This window comes from Protopterus annectens, chromosome 2.part0 (assembly GCF_019279795.1).
Source record: "Protopterus annectens isolate FY-2018-M chromosome 2.part0, PAN1.0, whole genome shotgun sequence".
NCBI lineage: Eukaryota > Metazoa > Chordata > Ceratodontiformes > Protopteridae > Protopterus > Protopterus annectens.
Window position 1 is genome coordinate 108570871 of NC_056728.1, and position 18110 is coordinate 108588980.

Sequence of the window (18110 nt, forward strand, 5' to 3'; positions counted from 1 at the left end):
GTAAGGGGTCGCCACAGCGGAACTCCAGTCCGCTAATGATTGGCAGATTTTTACAAAATGCCGAGATGCCAGCTCGATGCCCAACCTTCAATGAAGGCATGCCCATTTACGCATGCATGTCTTTCGAACGCTACCCAACTGCGGGGAGGACATGCAGACTCCACACAGAAGGCACTCCCAAGCCAAGCCGAGAATCTAACGGGAGAACCTCTTGCTGTGAGGTAACAATGCTTCTGCTGTACCACCGCGGCACTAGGAAACATTACTGCTACTCTTTTCAAAATGTCAGGTGTCTAACCATAACAGTTAAAACCCCCTGCTGCTGAACACTTCTGCCTTCAAGCTCATATTCATGGAAAATTAGCCCCTCTTATCAGTAAGCTATAAATTATGTCACTGAACTACCCTTTGAGATTCTTTGAACAATGAGTGATGTCATCACCTTTCACCCCAACAGTTGGAGAGACAACCTGCAGTAAGAACATCACTTCCAAACAGAAGAGCCTATCAGCACAAATTCAGCTTCATGGCTGGGGAAGGGGCCTTCAGTAACAGAGTCCCTGCTAGTTGAAATAGCCTATCAGCACACATGCATCTTAATGACTGGGAAAAGAGCCTTCAGTCATGTACTTTTATTTATTTTATTTATTTATTTACATTTGTTGACCGGGAGTGTCTGACTGGACGTAGGTCCATGTTCAGCGGAGGCCCGGGGAGAAAAGCTCCACAGTTAAAATAAACAGACAGTAGTTACATTGGATTACATAGCGATTAACAATTTAACATAGCAATTACTTACAACATATTTACAGATGAAGAACATAGTACATCAGTAGAAAACTAGAATCTTTATCTGTGAAGTACATAACAGACATTAACAAATGTTACAATGAGAAGTTCCTCCTGTATAATAAGTACTAGGCTTATGAGCATCTGAGCTTGCTATAATCAAGGTAGTTAGTGGAGTGGAAAGAAAGGTAGTGGTTGGATGGGGTGGGTGATATTAGAGTGGGAGTTGCAAGGGCATAGCCAGCATGTTTTAGGTGTGCTTTTAGTAAAGTTTTGAAGTGGGTGCATGATGGTATGGAGGTAATTGTGGGTGGGAGGGAGTTCCATAATTTGGCTATGGTGCAAGAGAATAGTGCTTCACCAGCAGAGTTATTAGCTTTAGTGATCTGCAAGTGATTTTTGTTGCTGGATCTTAGTGGTCTGGTGGTGCGATAGGGTTGGAGTAGATTCTGGAGGGATGGGACATTTAGTGGATGGTTTACTAGTTTGTGGGCGAGTAAGAGTTGATACGACTGAAGGAGGTGAGGGAGTTCAAGCCAGCCCAGTTCAGCAAGTGAGAGACAGTGGTGACTATGGTAGGATGAACCTGTGGCAAATTTGGCGATTTTGTTGTAGCAGGTCTCTAGCTTGTTTAGATCGCATTGCCTTAGGTTGGTATATATTGGAGAGGCATAAAGTAGGGTGGAGATAAGGTGGGAATTTGCTATTGAAATCTTTGCTGCTTTGGTGAGAAATTGCTTATTTTTGTATAATGCTTCTAGTTTTTTGTGGACTTTTTTTATGGTCATGGATATGTGAATGTCAAATTTTAGTTTATTGGCTATTTCCACTCCTAGCAATTTGGTGTGTTCAGTTGGGTTTATAGTGGTGTTGTCTTTTGTTGTGATGTTAAAGTGAGAGTTGTTTTGAGTATGTTTGGTGGGTTGGAAGATGAGTAGTTTAGTTTTGTTTGGGTTGAGTATTAATTGGGCATCGGATAACCAAGTTTCAACAGAGAAAAAGGCTTCCTGTGTGACGTTTTGCAGTTTGGGTAGGGACTGGGCTGAGCAGATGATGGTTGAGTCATCTGCGTATTGTATGAGTGTGCCATGTTTAGTGGCAGAGGCTAGATTATTGTTGTAAACAGAGAAGAGTAGGGGTCCAAGGATGGATCCTTGGGGAACCCCTATGGAGACAGGTAGTTGGGGAGATATGTCATTCTGCCATACAGCAGATTGTTGGCGGTCAGACAGGTAACTCTGAAACCAGTTGGTGACTGATTGAGAGAAGGATAGGTTATTGAGGACAGAGATAAGTTGTTTGTGTGGGACCATGTCAAATGCTTTAGATAGGGCTAGGAAAGTAGCAGAGGAGAGATAGCCACTGTTTTTATGCTGAAGGATAGTGTTAGTAAAGGAGAGTAAGGCAGTGGTGGTGCTATGGTTTGGTTGGAAACCATGCTGAGTACTGGAAAGGAGGTTGTTAGTAAGGAGGTAGTCTGAGACCTGAGAGTGTATGCATCTCTCTAGTATTTTGGAGAGTGGAGAGAGAATAGCTATGGGACAGTAATTGGTTAGTTCTGTGGAAGGTCCGCCTTTGTGGAAGGGAATTATATGTGATACTTTCCACAGTGTGGGAACGTAACTTTCTGACAGAGATCGGTTAATCAAGATGGATACTGGGTAGGCCAGAGCATCAGCTGCGATTTGTAGGTATTCACTTGGGAGGTTGTCTGCTGCTAATTTGATGGGTTTAAGTTTAGTTAAGAGTTTTTTTATGTTGGAGGTAGGTACAGGAGAAAAACAGAAGGCAGTGGGGAGATTACTAGTTGAAGGTGTGGGTTGGAGGGGAGGGTGGTTGTGTTGTTTAGCTAGTGATAGTATGGTTTGGGTGAAGTGTGTGTTGAATGAGGTAGCAATATTTTCTGAGGAGTGATGGATGTTAGGAGGAGGGGTACTGACTTTACCTGGGTGGAGGATGGAGTTTATGGAGGACCAGAATTGTTTGGGGCTGTGTTGTGAGGAGTCTAGGCCAGACTGGCAATATTGGAATCGGTCCTGTTTTATTAGCTTTTTGACTCTATTGCGCAGTTCTAGGAATTTCTGTCTAGTTGAGGGGGTTTTGGTTTTGCGCCAGTGCTCCCAGGCTTTATCCCTGTTTTTCTTTTCTGACTTAGTGGTTTTCAGTAGCCATGGGGAGGGTGGTGCTTTGGTTCTGAAAAATCTTATGGGGGCATGGTAATTAAGGATGCTCAGGAAGGTAGTATTAAAAGATTCAACTGCGTCATCTAGACTGAGGTACTTTAGAGGATGCCAGTTACATTTTTTGAGGGATAAGATGAATGTGAGTGGGTTAAAGTTTAGTTTTTTACGTATTTGATGGTAGATGACAGGGTTTAGCTTGGTATAGGTATTTTTTGAGTAGGAATGTTGGGGAGTGATCACTGAGGCTATCTGATAAGCAGCCTTTTATATATGACTGGGGGCTCTTACTGACTAGTATCCAATCCAGGGTAGTGTGCTTGCTGGATTTTTTATTTATCCTGGTTGGCGACTGGACTAGTTGGGTGAAGCCATGAAGGTTTACATGATGGGTTGGATGGTTGCCAGAACAGGATTGCCAGTCAATATTGAAATCACCTAAAATGATAGCTTCTTGGGGGAGATGGTGGGTAGACCAGCTGAGGAGGTTTTCTAGTGGAGGGATGTTTTGGCCAGGTGGGAAGTAGCATCCAATTATGTTGATGGTTTTGTTTTGGTTTATTTTGAGGTTTGTATATATTATTTCTTCATTGCCTATTTGTGGAGCTGATGATTTTAAGATCTGGATGTTTAGATGCTGTTTAAATATTATAGCTACACCACCTCCTTTCTTGTTTAGCCGGTCTGCTCTTAGTATGCCGTAACCTGTAGGGAGTATTTGCTCACTGGTAATGTGAGGTTTTAGCCAGATTTCTGTCAGGATGACTATATCTGGGGAGTACAAGTCTATGGTGGCATGGAGTTCATGGACTTTGTTGGATATACTTCTAATATTTAAGCTTAGTAGAAGGAAGTCACTTGGCTTTCTATTGGCTGTAATATGGGAGAAGTTGTGGTTTCTAGTCTGATTATGAGGATTGGGGTTGGAGATGGTAGGGCCAGGGTTGGGGTGGATGTCTCCACTTAGGGCTAGTTTTGATATGAATGAGATTATTAGTTTTCTCAGTTTTTGAATGTGTTTGTTTATAAGAGAAACTTTATGATTGTGCTCTGTGGGTAATAGGTATGGTGGAAGGGTTACTATGTTAAGTTGTAGGGATGCTTTATGTTTGAGTAATATAGTTGGTAGAATATGTGGGGGATGCATAGGGATGGTTCTTGAGCTGGTTGGAGGGGAACTGAGTGAGGGTGAGACATGAGTGGTGGTGTGAGTAGTAGTACAGTGGTAGTGGTTGAGTGGGGGAATGATGGAGCTTTGGTAGGATGTAAGATATGCAAGGAGAGTGCATGCAGTGAGCATAGCATACCCGCAGTCGGCCTGAATTCCAAAGTCTAGGTCCGGCGTCAGTTGCTGTCGCCTCCTCCCTGATGTCAGTGCGCCAGGGGTATAAAAGATGCAGCTGACACCATTTTCTTCAATTTTTCTTGCCCCAGATGTCAGGTGCCCCTAAAATGGTAGGCTAAATTATGCCAATAAGCATGCATACACAAAAAACAACTTTTCCTTCATCTACAAGCAAATACATCACATAGGTTGTATAGAATAGAGAAGTACAGATAAGTCCCAGCAAAGGAAAAGGGGGATGTTGGGAGGGTAACCTGGACTGCAACAGTGAATACACTCAAACATCTACATTTATGGTAGGTACACAACTGTGTTGTACTTACTGCGAGACATATCCAAAATGACATACACCCAGTCAAATTTAAGAATATACCAGGAAAGTATATCTTTATTTAGGTAACCAGATTCTCATTACATGTACCTATTAGAAATTATTTTGTCTATTGTTTTACTATAATAATAATAATAATAACAATATACAAGAGTTGTTCATATCTCAATGGTCAAACTAAATAGAAGAGACTATTTACTGTACTCTAATGACCTAGGCTGTGTACACTAATGACCTCATATGTGTGCAGTTCACTTTTGATTTAATGGGCATTCCACATACCTGGGGCCTTATTCTTATATTTTCTTTTTATTTGCTGTCTTTTTTGACAGATTTTTTTTTTCTAAACATTTGGAGTTCTATTTAGTTTCTAGTTTTAATTTTTGCAGTAATAGACAAAATCCTTAAAAGGCTTTAAATTCTAAAATGAACTTATTGCTCTCAACTGTTTTCCTTTGCCATTTAAGTGATCATATTCCTGCATTCTTGTCTTAGTTTTTAGGCCTGTCTGTGAAATCTCTGTCTTTTACTCACTTTCATTTCATTTCTTCCCAAGGAAATTTAGTTTTAGATATTTAAGAAGCAATTTCATGTGGCTAAACTGTATTGCAACGTATGTATGTTGAAAAAAACTAATGTAAACCTGCTACTTTATCAGAAATGTAGAAGAAATACTTTATAAAAACTGCATAATAACTACATATGACATTTCTAAAGTTTTGAAACTATGGAAATCTTACATCATATCTGAAGTGTATAACTTATGCTTAGTTGCGCTGTATATTGCCTCTCAGACCGAGTCATGGCTGATATGGGTTTCTGGAGCAGTCCACCTACCTTGTTACCAAATATTAAATAATTTGGAGTGCATTCTGTATCCTAATCCATGTTGTTTACTTCTTTACGTTATCTTTGATTACAGTTTATTTCTGACTTATATAATATGTTGCAGCTTTGCTCATTTAAATAGATCTTTGATTGAATATTAAAATTTTCATTTTGCTAATATGTTTTTAGTTATGTTCTTTTTGTATTTTTGATAGGGTTGACTGAAAATGGTCAACACACCAGTCCACTTTCTGGTTAAGAAATAATTAATTGGTTAAATTAAATTAAACACAGTAACTTGTAAAACAAATGTTATTACACCCCAAGTTAAATAAAGACAACAGTATGCATTTAAGTATTAGAAGATAAAGTATCACATAATAGCACCCTTTAACACGGAAATGTGAAACACAGCACAATGAGCTATGTAAATATAACTGTTAGAAATCTCTGAAGTAGTGTCAGACATGCATTCCAAGGCAAATTAACTGAAGCCAGTGCAAATGGCATGTGCTCAAATTCAATAAAAGTTGGCCACTTTATTAAGTATGTGCTCAATTCTAAACTAGCTAATGCTCTGAACAAAATCACTTTTGTGTATTTTTTATCATTAGCTAGGTTAACTGCTGACATTTTACTTCAGTTCATTATGAAAGATGATATCAAATTGTATTGTATGAACACATATAAAGTATTATAGACAGTAATTATTTGCCTTATACATAGCTCCACCATCACGTTGAAATATAATGCATTTCTTCTAGGTTTGTTGACCTGGTTAGCAATATTGCACTTGATTCATATGCACATAAATGGTTATCTTAGCAAACAGAGGAAAAACACAAGCTAAAGTTCTTTTCTGCTCCTTGTGTTTCTAATTACCTTTCAAAACACTGCTCGGAACAAATGAACATATGACCAAAAAGATGTGAATGAATGCTATAGTCTTACAGCCTTAATGTGGAAAGAATGCATTTATTTAATTGTATAAGGAGTAGTTCTTGGTTTAAAAAAATCCCAAAAATGTCTCAGTCAGACTTTACGAACTACAATTTTAACTTAGAGAAAATATGTTAATCTAGGGTGCAGCCAGGAGTTTCCAGTTTGAACTCATAGCTTGAGATTTACTGCATCCTGACCACTACATTTTGGTGGGGGGGGTATTGCATGATGATCCACACTGGTAGTCAGACATGTATTAGGCATTGGCTAGTGCTGGGACACTAAGTAAAGGTCCATATAACAAACAGAAGTGATGTGATAATGGAGGAAGCCATGACAAGCTGATTTAGTCCTAAAGGAGTGCTACAGAGAGGAGAGAAGGGTGTGTGAATAATGTGATGGATGTCATACTGAAGAAAGACTAGCACACGTGAAACTAATGCATGGTTACACATACAACATATCACTACAAGGCAACACAGCAGTCATCAGACAGACCACTATGTGGTGGCAAACTAAAATGGCAGCCCTGACCATTGTACAAATAGGAAGGAAATGGGGTGTGTAAGAAAGTAGGAAATGGAAAAAAGCATGCAAAGGAAAACACAAAAGTGTAACCATAATGGTATGGAAGATAGGGAGGGAAGGAAAGATAACTATTTTATGAGAAAAAGCCCCTTTCTCGTAAATATAAAAAAAATGGTAAGTGAGGAAGATCATGAGGTAAGATTAAGAATAGTATAAAGAAAGAATATCAGGTAGCAGGAGTAGAGAGGCAAACATGAAATATAGATTGAGAAGTGCAAACACAAAAGGTGGGAAGGACAGTGGATAGTCACAAATATAGAGCAGATAACTGGTGATGAATGGATTGGACAAGAAAGAGAGATGAGGAATGACACCGATGTATGCAGTTGTCCACTGTTGAGCGTGGTGGTGCAGACCTTCACAACTGTTCCGTACTCTAGGAACACTATTGATTAATTGCAAATCTCATAAATAAATTCCTGTTGACATCTGGAGTATACACTGCTGATGTTTTAAACTCCACTTTATACAGCTTGATTGTATTGTGCTATAACTCCCCATTAGACCAAGTGTTATTAAGTCTTTGTTATTAATTAATATTTCACCTCTGATGCATCCAGGCCTATTGGTAGATTACTGCTTGCTATTTTGCTCTCTGTCTTGCAGCATCTGAGCCACATTGCTGTTTCATTTAATGCTCTTATACACTTTGTTGTTGTGTCATCAGAGTGACCTGGTTGTTCTGTTTTTTTTTATTATTGCTGATTGTATATTCTACTGTTATCACATACGAGTCTGCTAGTTGTCTGGTGCCACTGATTTTGCAGTATAATTGCCAGACTGCTGATTCTCTTCAGTGAACTTATATACTCTGCTTCTGAGGCATCTGAACCATATTACTGATTTAGCACTACTCTGCTGGAATAGAGGGATAAAGCCCTGACTACAGTCCAGGTTTGATTAGCAGCTCTGGTGACTGATGGAGAAGCAGGGAAAGATGGGCGTGTCTATCCTGGGGGTGGATGGTTATGTAGATGCTCCCTATGATAATTCCCAGTGGAGTCCGTAGATGTCATGATAATGAGGTATATTCCAAAGTGGAGAATACTCGTGTGGATATGGGTTTGCTGTTGAGGAGACAAAGTGATATGTGACACATCCCCATTGCACATCCATCCCTTGGATGCAAGCACAGACACCAATGGGAAGCGAGAGTAATGAGGTAGGTCATTAAGTAAAAAATGTCAGCAAGACCCACAAGGATGACCTTATGTTCTTCAACTTTCCCCTTCAAACCCTTCTCACCTGAAGTTGACAGCAAGACCCCCAGGATGCCCTTAGGGACTGCACTGGCCTGAGCTATGTCAGAGAAGTCTGGGGGAAAGGAGAAACTGGTAGACCTGGTGATGGATTTGGGGCACTGAGTAAAAGGACATAGGATCATGCAGGGGAGCAAATAAATGGCTAAAAAAAATCAGTTTGCTGTACTTATATAAACCACTGTATTGACATTAGAGACACTTTGCTATTTTATTTCATTGCACTTCTATAGTCTGTAGTTTTGGTTTCCAAAGCAGTTTGCAAGGCCCTTCAGTACTCCTGTAGTGACATCTGGGCTACTTTTCTGATTTCTCTTAATACTCATTGTTGTTCACGACAGTTGTTGTACCTCTGTTAATCCTACCTGAACCTGTGGCATTACCAAAGTGCTAGGTACTGGCAGTAACCAGCTGACCATTGTATATCAAATTTAGGACAGCATGAGTCTGCAGTCTGCATTTATATCATCTGTTGCCAGCTTGTTAGCATTAGGTACCCTGAAGCAGCATACTTTCTCCTACCACAAACTAAATCTACCTGTGAGAGTTGTAAACACTTATTAAATTTGGAGGGCAGGCTCTCATGAAAACATATTGTAAGAACTCATCATCAGATTGTCAGTACTGACTCCCACCATATACCAGCATATACCAGCATGCCACTCAACAACTCTTTTTCTCAGATCTTCAGACCAACACTCCTGGCCTATGGTTATCTATGTTTGCAGATGAATATAAATTAGATTATATTATTTGGTCTTCTACTGACTCAGAATTACTCCAACATGGATTGGACCATTTATCAATTGGCACAAGGACAATCATTTCAAATTAAATAAAACAAAATGAGCATAGTTTATTTTGGTTAAAACTATATATTTTCACATGCCATATAAGTGACACACACACCCGTCTAATCAGACTCAGGTGTAAGGGATTTAGGCACTTATCTTGGTAATTCTTTATTAGGTGATCATTGTGCCCTCACACTAGCTCCGAAAGCTTTCTATCTGACTCATGTAATTTCCAAAAGTATCTCCACTAGATCCAAAGAAGTCTTAATTCCCCATTGTTCATATCATGTCAGACACATAATTGAATATAATGCTTCTTTTGACATGTATTTGTCTAAACATATTAGTCAGCTTAAGAGACCTCAGAGACTCATGATTGAACAGATCAGTGGCCTCAAAAGTCTTACTTATCAGGACAAACTGCAAATACTGTCTCTGTACTCAGTCTCTTATAGACTCCACCATGGAGATTTGTGTCTAGCCTTTTGGGCCATGAAAGATCCAACTCCCTTTCACTTCTTATTCTTCACAGGTGGTGTAATAGATTAATTTCCCAATATATCCCTCATGTTCTTGAACAAACTTTCACTACATGTCAAGCAGAGCTGCATCCTTGGCACCTTTAAGGTAAATTCAGAATATTGGATAAGCAGCCTCAAATTCTCACCTTGTCTTGCCCTCCTTTAGGCTGGAGGGAACTTTTGAATGTATATATATATATATATATATATATATATATATATATATATATATTTGGCAAGGCTTGTACTGGTCAGCAAATTGATTAGCTGGTACTTAACTATGAATCTATGAACAAAAAGTACTTCCTCTGCTGAGGTACTAAAAAAAAAATCTCTCCCTAACCTACAAAGGCTAGGACTGGCAAACAAAATCCTCTGTACTACACTTACATGACTGCTGCACAAACAGCACCTTCCCGCACTAACAAGAAATAAGCAGACACCCAGTTTGCAGGCCAAAGCCCTTAAGGCTACCTTTGTATACCACTATACATGTTAATGTCTTAGTCATAGGTGACTCCATAGTGAGCAAAGGGTGATGGCATTTATTTTATTTATTTTGATTTTGTATACCAGGTTTGTCTGACTGAATTTAGTCAAAATCCCTTTTCAGCTGAGGCCCTGAGAGAAAAGCTTCAACATATTACAAACATTTTAAAACAGATATTCAGTAATATACATAAACAGACATTAAGTAGTATACATTAACGATTACACAATTAGTTGCCTTTCAGGTGGCAGGATTTCACAGGTCACAGTAGCACTCAAGTCCCTTCATCCCAGGTACACTTATGACATGGTTGTTATGTCATGCACTTGTGACATGGTTGTTATGCCATACAATTATGACATGCTTATTGTACACATGGAAGCAAGTGATCTGAAACATACATCCATGCATTATTATGAAGACACACATGATGGAGCTCGCAGAATATGAGTCAGATGATGGTATAAAACTTGTCTTGAGCAGCATCCTGCCATCTCCAAAAATAATGCTGGATGACTGAGAGTCTTAACTGTTTTGCCAGGGATGGCATGCATCTCTTTCTTCATAGCTTTCATATATTGTCAACCTTCCCCCCCCTATAGTGCCTTTTTTTTTGGTAGTGTCAGCCTTCTCCATCTAGCAATTAGTTAGAATCAGGACTGCATAAAGGCAGTGCTGTTCATTGCTGGAAGTCTAAATACTAATATCTGTGTTATCAATGAAACATGGGTCCAGTAACATGCAGTGATGATACAACCCCCCCCCCCCCCACACACACACACACACACCAGGATTCAATGTGTACAATTCATTCAGACCCATCTCTGGGAATGATCATAGTGTAGGTCATGGTATGTCCAGATTCCTCATCACTTCAGAACTTACGTAACAAGATAATGACCTTAAGCTTCTCTACCAGAACTGTAGCTGCCCTAGGTGCAAACTGTCGGGGGCATGACTGTCGCTGCTGAAGAAGAATGCTGGCAGTGCAATCAGTACAGTAGTGTTTATGTGCAGCTATTTAAAACACTTAATGAGTGTCTTTTTTTTGCTTCTTAACTTTGCAGAACAGCTTCTTCTTTTGTTCCTCAACTGTAGTTCAAGGTGCTGACAGTCTGGGGGGGGGGCTGCCCAAAGGCATACTGCTCTGCCCCCACATCCAAGTTACTAACAGTAAGGCCTCTTAACATTTCCGAACCAATTACAGAATCCCCCGTATGATGCCCACAGCCCACAAGGCATACTTAAATTATTCCCCCTCTCCATGGAACCTAACATTCTTCTACTTCATATGCTCTGCACCCATATTTCCCCCAGCACTAGTCAGATCTGACCACCATGAAGTTGTATTTACCATGAAGTCCAAACTCAACTTGCCCACAAATTTTACAGTCTTTAGAGATGTTTCAAAGGCAAATCTAGTACAGCTGACCTTTTGACCCGATGCAATTTAAGAACCCCCCTGTATTTTAAGACACTGTCTTTCCACCCCTAAATGCATGCATATGCATGCATAGAGACATCAGTGCATATCCAACACAAACAGTGTGTTTAATTTAGGAATAAACCCATATGGTAAACCCAACAATAAGCAAACTACATAATAAAAGGAAAAAAAAAACCTTGTCTTGAAAAATAAACTGAATGCCTCACACTTGTGAACTAAATTTAAGAGCTTGATCAAAGAACTTAAGAGCAAACTTAAATCCTTCAAGAATAAGTATAAAATGAAAATGCAACCTCTATAAAGGACAACTGTAATGCCTTTTTCAACTCTGTTAGAAGCATTAAGAATAATATCCAACATTGCCCAGATCCGATACATAACGATATCCCTGAGGACATAGTAACATGCTATCAGATACATTTACCTCAAAGTTTATCCTACATACTCCAAAAGATCATCATGTTTGCCATTGTGTCTGCACTTACCTCACAAATCCCCTCAGATGAGGCCCTAAGTGCATTTTCTAAAGCCACAGATATTGATTCTATGGGTCAAGAAAATGTGCCTGACTGTTTTCTTGTCCATATAAAGCACAGCCTTACCAATTCACTAGAAAGACTTTTCAGCTTCATCTTTGAAACTGGATTTGTACTGCAGGTGTGAAGAACAGCTGTGATCATTTCCCTCACAAGGGTAGACCCTCCACTGATCCTGGCAACACACACCAATAAGCCTGCCAGTGTTATTTGTACAGTAATGGAGTGTATCGCTGTGGCACTCAGAAGCAAATATATTGGCAGATTAAAATCCCTGGACCCAAACCTGCTTAGGTTTACAAAAGGAAGATACTTCCAACTTATCTTAAAAGACCTTTTTGAAAAACTGCCTGAGGCATTGAATGGGGGCATATCAGTACATATCATTCACCTTGACATAGCAAAGGCCTTTATGCTATTAGACATTCTGGCATGATCCACAAAGTAATCAAACTAAATCTAAGCCTTTATGCAACCAGCTGGATAGTGAACTAGCTCACTGACAGATCCTAATCAATAAATCAAGACTGTGCTGTAGCTGTTTGTATTTGGTATTTATTTCCTTGATTTTAAAGCTAATATTTGGGTCTAAGAAGACCTAACTCATACAAACCTATGGTGCCAGGACCACGGCCTAAAGCAAAATGCTAAATAATGTAGTACTGAGCCATTTAGGACACACAATGTCTCCCTCAAAACTGACATGATCATTAGGGAAGAGGGCACTTTTGTAGTCAATGCAACTTCTTTTGATCACCATTTATCTACTATTGTCAGAAAGCCATTCTAACTAATCCAATGGATGCCCTCTTCCGTTATTAGGTCTGTCATAGAATATAAGGCTTTCTTTGGTATTTAAATGTCCAAATGCATGATTTGATTTGAACAACCCCTGCACTTCCTCACCAGGATAATCAAGAGCATAACGTCTGTGAATCGTACGTGATTGTATAAAAGTACTATATCTCTTCTCCAAGACTCTTATGATGTGATCTCTGCCTTGCCTCCAAAACCTCAAATGACCCCGTCCTGTGTGATCTGCTACACACTCACTAAGCTGTAACACCATGAACATCCATTTCAAATGCCTAACATAAACAGAACTTGCTGGCAGTATACGTACCTCTCCCAAAGATTTTTTTTTTCCTCTGGAATAGATTTCTCCTTTATTTTAAACCAATTAGCTTCCATACCTCTTTAGATGCAGCTTAGACAAGTGGATGGGTAACCATAAATTCAGTCAAGAACTGGGCCCAATTATCCCTTGTAGAAAGGTAGATTATGTAGTGGAATTTGTAGGCTACAAATAAAGTGTCTGATCAACAGCATGTTAATAACCAATGAATCTATAAGAGATGAAATACAATTGGATGAAAAGACCCAGGCTTGTCACCTGTGGCCTTTATGGATAGGTGCAGTTTGTAGATGTCCTAAGGCACAGGCATGTACAAAAACTGTTCTATCCCAAGGAAATTGAGGATAGGGAAATTGGGGCAAGAATGGTTAGGCTTAAAAAGGCTCTAGGGCTATTAGCTTAGTAACCCCCTGTGGTCTTATGATAGAGTGGGATCCTGGCAATGTCAAGAAACCTAGACATCACATGCCTGGGTGGCTAATGCTAATGCTGCTTGCTTCTCTTAGTGCCCAGGGGTTGGGGAATGCAAGTCATGTAATTACAAGAGCCATGCCAGAAGATGCTCCACTTTGCTGAGGCATACATTCACTTTCCATCACAGCTCAGCCATCACCAGCCTCTGGATGCTGGAGACTAGGCAGACCTCTCCAGGTCATTCTCCCAAGAGGACATTTTGTTCCCTCTTCAGAAGTGACAATAAAGAGGATCAGGGACTCTTCTAGCTTTCCTCCTATAAGGAAACCATTGTTCCCCTGCTGAGAGTAAACCCAGCTGGCTATTGGCAGCCCATCACTAAACATTTTGGGTGGCACAGACTGATGTGAGTATGGCTACACTTCCTTATCCTTCTGCTCCACTATAATTGGACCCAGAGAACGATTACACAATGAGAAAAAACATAATTGCACAAAAGTAGACGCAACATAGTTGCAGTTGCACTGCAAGCTGCCACAGACAGCATACATACCTTGCTACTGGTGGAGTCATCCCTGGCTCCTGTGACATCCAACCATGCTGGATTCACACTCCTCTGCTGCTGCAAAACAAAATATGCTCCTAACTGGACAAATAAAACTGAGAGGTAACAAATTAGAACAAATTAATACTGGAAAATGTTTACAATGCATCTCTGTGTGCCTCTCCCTAAGCTAATGCCTAGATCAAGGCAAGGCCATCTCAGCTCATAGTAGCAATAACATCACTGCTGACCAGAATTAATTTTGCCAGTGATATCAGTCACACTGCTGACCAGAATGAACAATGCCACTGATATCAATCACTGTCTTGTAAGCTCATGCCAGGCATCCATCTTCTGCAAAGGCCCATCATACTGCCCTAGCAGGTGCTCCTGGAAATCCCTGTCCAGGAAGACCATGAACATTTTTTCTTCCCTGCACACTATGCTGGAGATTTGCATTCTACAGGGTTGGAGGTAGTCATGGCCAGCTTTAGCTTGAGGAACAAAATGTTTTGGCACACACATTTTAGGTATTGTGGCTTGAAACACAGTTCTGCATCATGATGGTACATATTGTCATAATGTAGCACAATGACAGTATGGACATTTTCATGCTATGTGCACAAACATACTTGTTCGATGCCTCGTGGTCACTGTGATACCAACATGTCTGGATAGCACAAAGTGCTATGGGAGTAACTCAGACAAAGCAGCACTAAGCAGCCTTATCTGCATAACTACAGTGCTAAGCGCCCCTTCTTAGCATGATATAAATTACCACTGACATGTTGAGCATGTTTGTTCAATAATGTACAACTGTAAAATAGAGGAATTTCAATACAGATTCCATACTCTTTCAGCTTTACAATGTTAAGGAAGAAACTACTCATTCTAAAAAAGGAGTTCCATCTGGTAAAATACATCAACAACCTGTGGTGGATGTCAGTCATGCTGATACCGATGCTGTGATGCAAAATGTCACTGGGAACACAGGACTGTGCCATGTGGGAGTGGGGCAACATGCAAACCAAAAACATTATGAAGATCATGGTGTGAGATGGTAGTTTTTCTTGCCACATGTTGAGAGGGGAGTTGGACAGTAGTATGGCCATTCCCACGTTGTACCATATATACAAACACACACACACTGGAAGATATTTTTTCCACCTTAGTTGTACATGTACCAGCATGATGACCCTCACAGTGGTGTGGAGCATAGGGACAGAAATAGACAGTACTACTGAGGTCACTGTTGGCCAGTGTTGCCTCCGTCAGTGTCTCCATGGAGCACATTACAACTGCCCTCCAAGCTGCCTCCTGAGGCCATTCTTTCCATGTCTGTGGTGGGATCAGTATGAAGAACAGTTGGACAGACTGTCCCAAGTCAGAATGCTGAGGCCATGGGAAATACAGCCTCATTGTCACTTGTGAGTACACAGCCGGTTGCACCACATCATGGTCTTCTTCCAAGGCATGACCAATATTACTAGTCTGGATCATCACCTGAGATGGCTCCTCTGGTTGCACATCCACATTCCTGTAGTTGTATCCCTCCCCTGTCTCCTGTGGGCATACAAACTGCCACCCCTACTGACAGTCCATGACCACTACATGGGTAATGGAACTAATCAGGATTTGTACCCTGTCAGGGTGGATGTCCACAGTTCTGTACTTCTGCCCCTTCCCAATCACATAATGCTCTGATATGGCAAGACAGCACAGTGAACAACAATAACAGCTGTGACAGTTTGGCCCTACTACTAGATGATGTGATCCCTAGCTCCCCATAACCTGCCATGGTACATGGGTACCACGGTCACCTCAAGTGATCCTCCCTGTCTCATGATGTTACAGTCACTTTTCCCCATCCCCAGTACTCTCATGACTTTTCCTCATCTCATAGGGTTGTAGCCACCTTTCACTGCATCCCCATTTGACCACTTCCATGAACCTACCCCATCTCAAAACACTGAAGCAATCTTTCATTCTACCCTGAACTGCTCTCATGACACTACCTATCTCATAGAGTTGCAGTCACTGGTCATTGCATCCAACACCTCTGCAAATGATGATTTTTATGCCCTGCACATGCCTAACATGCATGCATATATTTATGTTTGATGTACTGTATAGAAATCCCGTGCACTGCCCTGCATAGTCTAGATATTTTATTCTGTGTTGTTGGTGTCAAGACCCACATTTGTGGATCATACTGCATAGTATATCAATGCACTGCCCTGCATAACCTGGTAACACACGCATCATTTTATTCTGTATTGTCTGTGCTTTGAACCACAATTGTGGCTCATACTGCATGGTTTTCCCATGCACTGCCCTGCACAGTCTGAATATGATACATGTTAATCACTTTTTGCCCACTTCTGGCTCAGCTGTGGTACTGCTGCTGCTTCTGTGTCTTCCTCTCCTGACTCTCCATCCATCTCTGCAGCTTGAAAAACTGCCATGGAAGATCCTTTCAGAAAACTAGCCTGCGGCTCCAGCTGTTTGCCCATATCTATGTTGTACAGCATTGCAACCCAACAAAAATGTTGCTGTATATTTCAAAACTGTACTGATATGCCCCACCTGATGTATCTAATCAATTGGAGCACCTCTTGAATAAGTTGAGCACCTGAATCACCATAATATGTATTTTGACATGTGCTGCATTATAGGCCATTTCCTGTATAGTCTGAGAATTAGAGGTGGAGGTAATCAGTTAGAAATCTAGGGAATATTCAGCATCAGCTACAAACCACATCAAAAAATATTTTATATGTGGCTTAATCACTACTTGGATAGTATCATTGTGTATAGATCTGTCTGTTGATACTGTGTGTGTGTGTATACCTACTGACTAAATGATGACGTGGAAAGCCCCTGCTCACAGGAGTCTTTGACATAGTTCAACTGTGTGCTAAATAACCAGTCAAGAAAACTGCCTGTATGATGCATGCTATTCATCTGGTAACCACCCTGGGTGCAGAGGAAGGGCTGAATAGAAGGGAAATGAAGTGGTAGTGGTGATTCTCTACTCAGAACCTCAAAACCTGCCTGTGGGATTGTGGATGAGTATGTGGAAGTCTATATCTTACATGCCCAAGATTATCAACCAGGCATTCTGCATGAGAGAAGTCTGAATGTCCTCCCTGTGTTTTTTTTCCTGGTGTTCTAGTTTTCTCTCTCATTCCAAAGGCATGCAGTTGGTGGACTGGACACACTAAACTGGCCATAGGTGTGAGTGCACACATGTGTGTGGTGTTGAAGAATGGCAGTGGCAGGGCTTGACACTCAGAGGAGTGGAACATTGGCTTTAGGTGATAATCACTGCTGATGCGACACCCTCACTCCATGTACAGAATGGGAAACAAGGGGGTTGATGTTGATGTCAATGCCAATTACACCACATAGATGATAAGGAAGTAGAAGCCTTTCCTGTTGATGCATCACAGTCTGTATAAACAAAGTGTGGTTGTCACGGCAATGTGTGCACTCACGTGGGTGTTTGTGCGCGTGCACGCGCGCATGCACATGTGCAATCAGTGGTAGAAGTCTCCTCTTTATCTCTGGAAAGCCAGATATGCTTCTCCATGTGCTACAGGGTAATGTTGAGTAACTGACTTAGGATTTGAAGAGCTGAGCCTGTGATAGCCTTAACATTTTCTCAATAGGTTACTGAAAGTTTCTTTTTGCTAGTATTTTTTTAAAACAGTTTTATTAGAATTAAAATTGAAAAATAAATATGTACATTAGAAATGAACAATTTTCAAATAGATAGTCAAATAATGATACAACAAACATAAATAAACTATATACAAAGACATTCTCAATAATTATAAATTGATTAAATAATTACTTTTGTAATAAATTATAGACTTTTTTCCATATATTGCATTTAACAGTATTCCGAGGAGATCCTGATTTGATAGTTAACTATTCCAAATTACAGACTTCCAGAAGTAAAGTT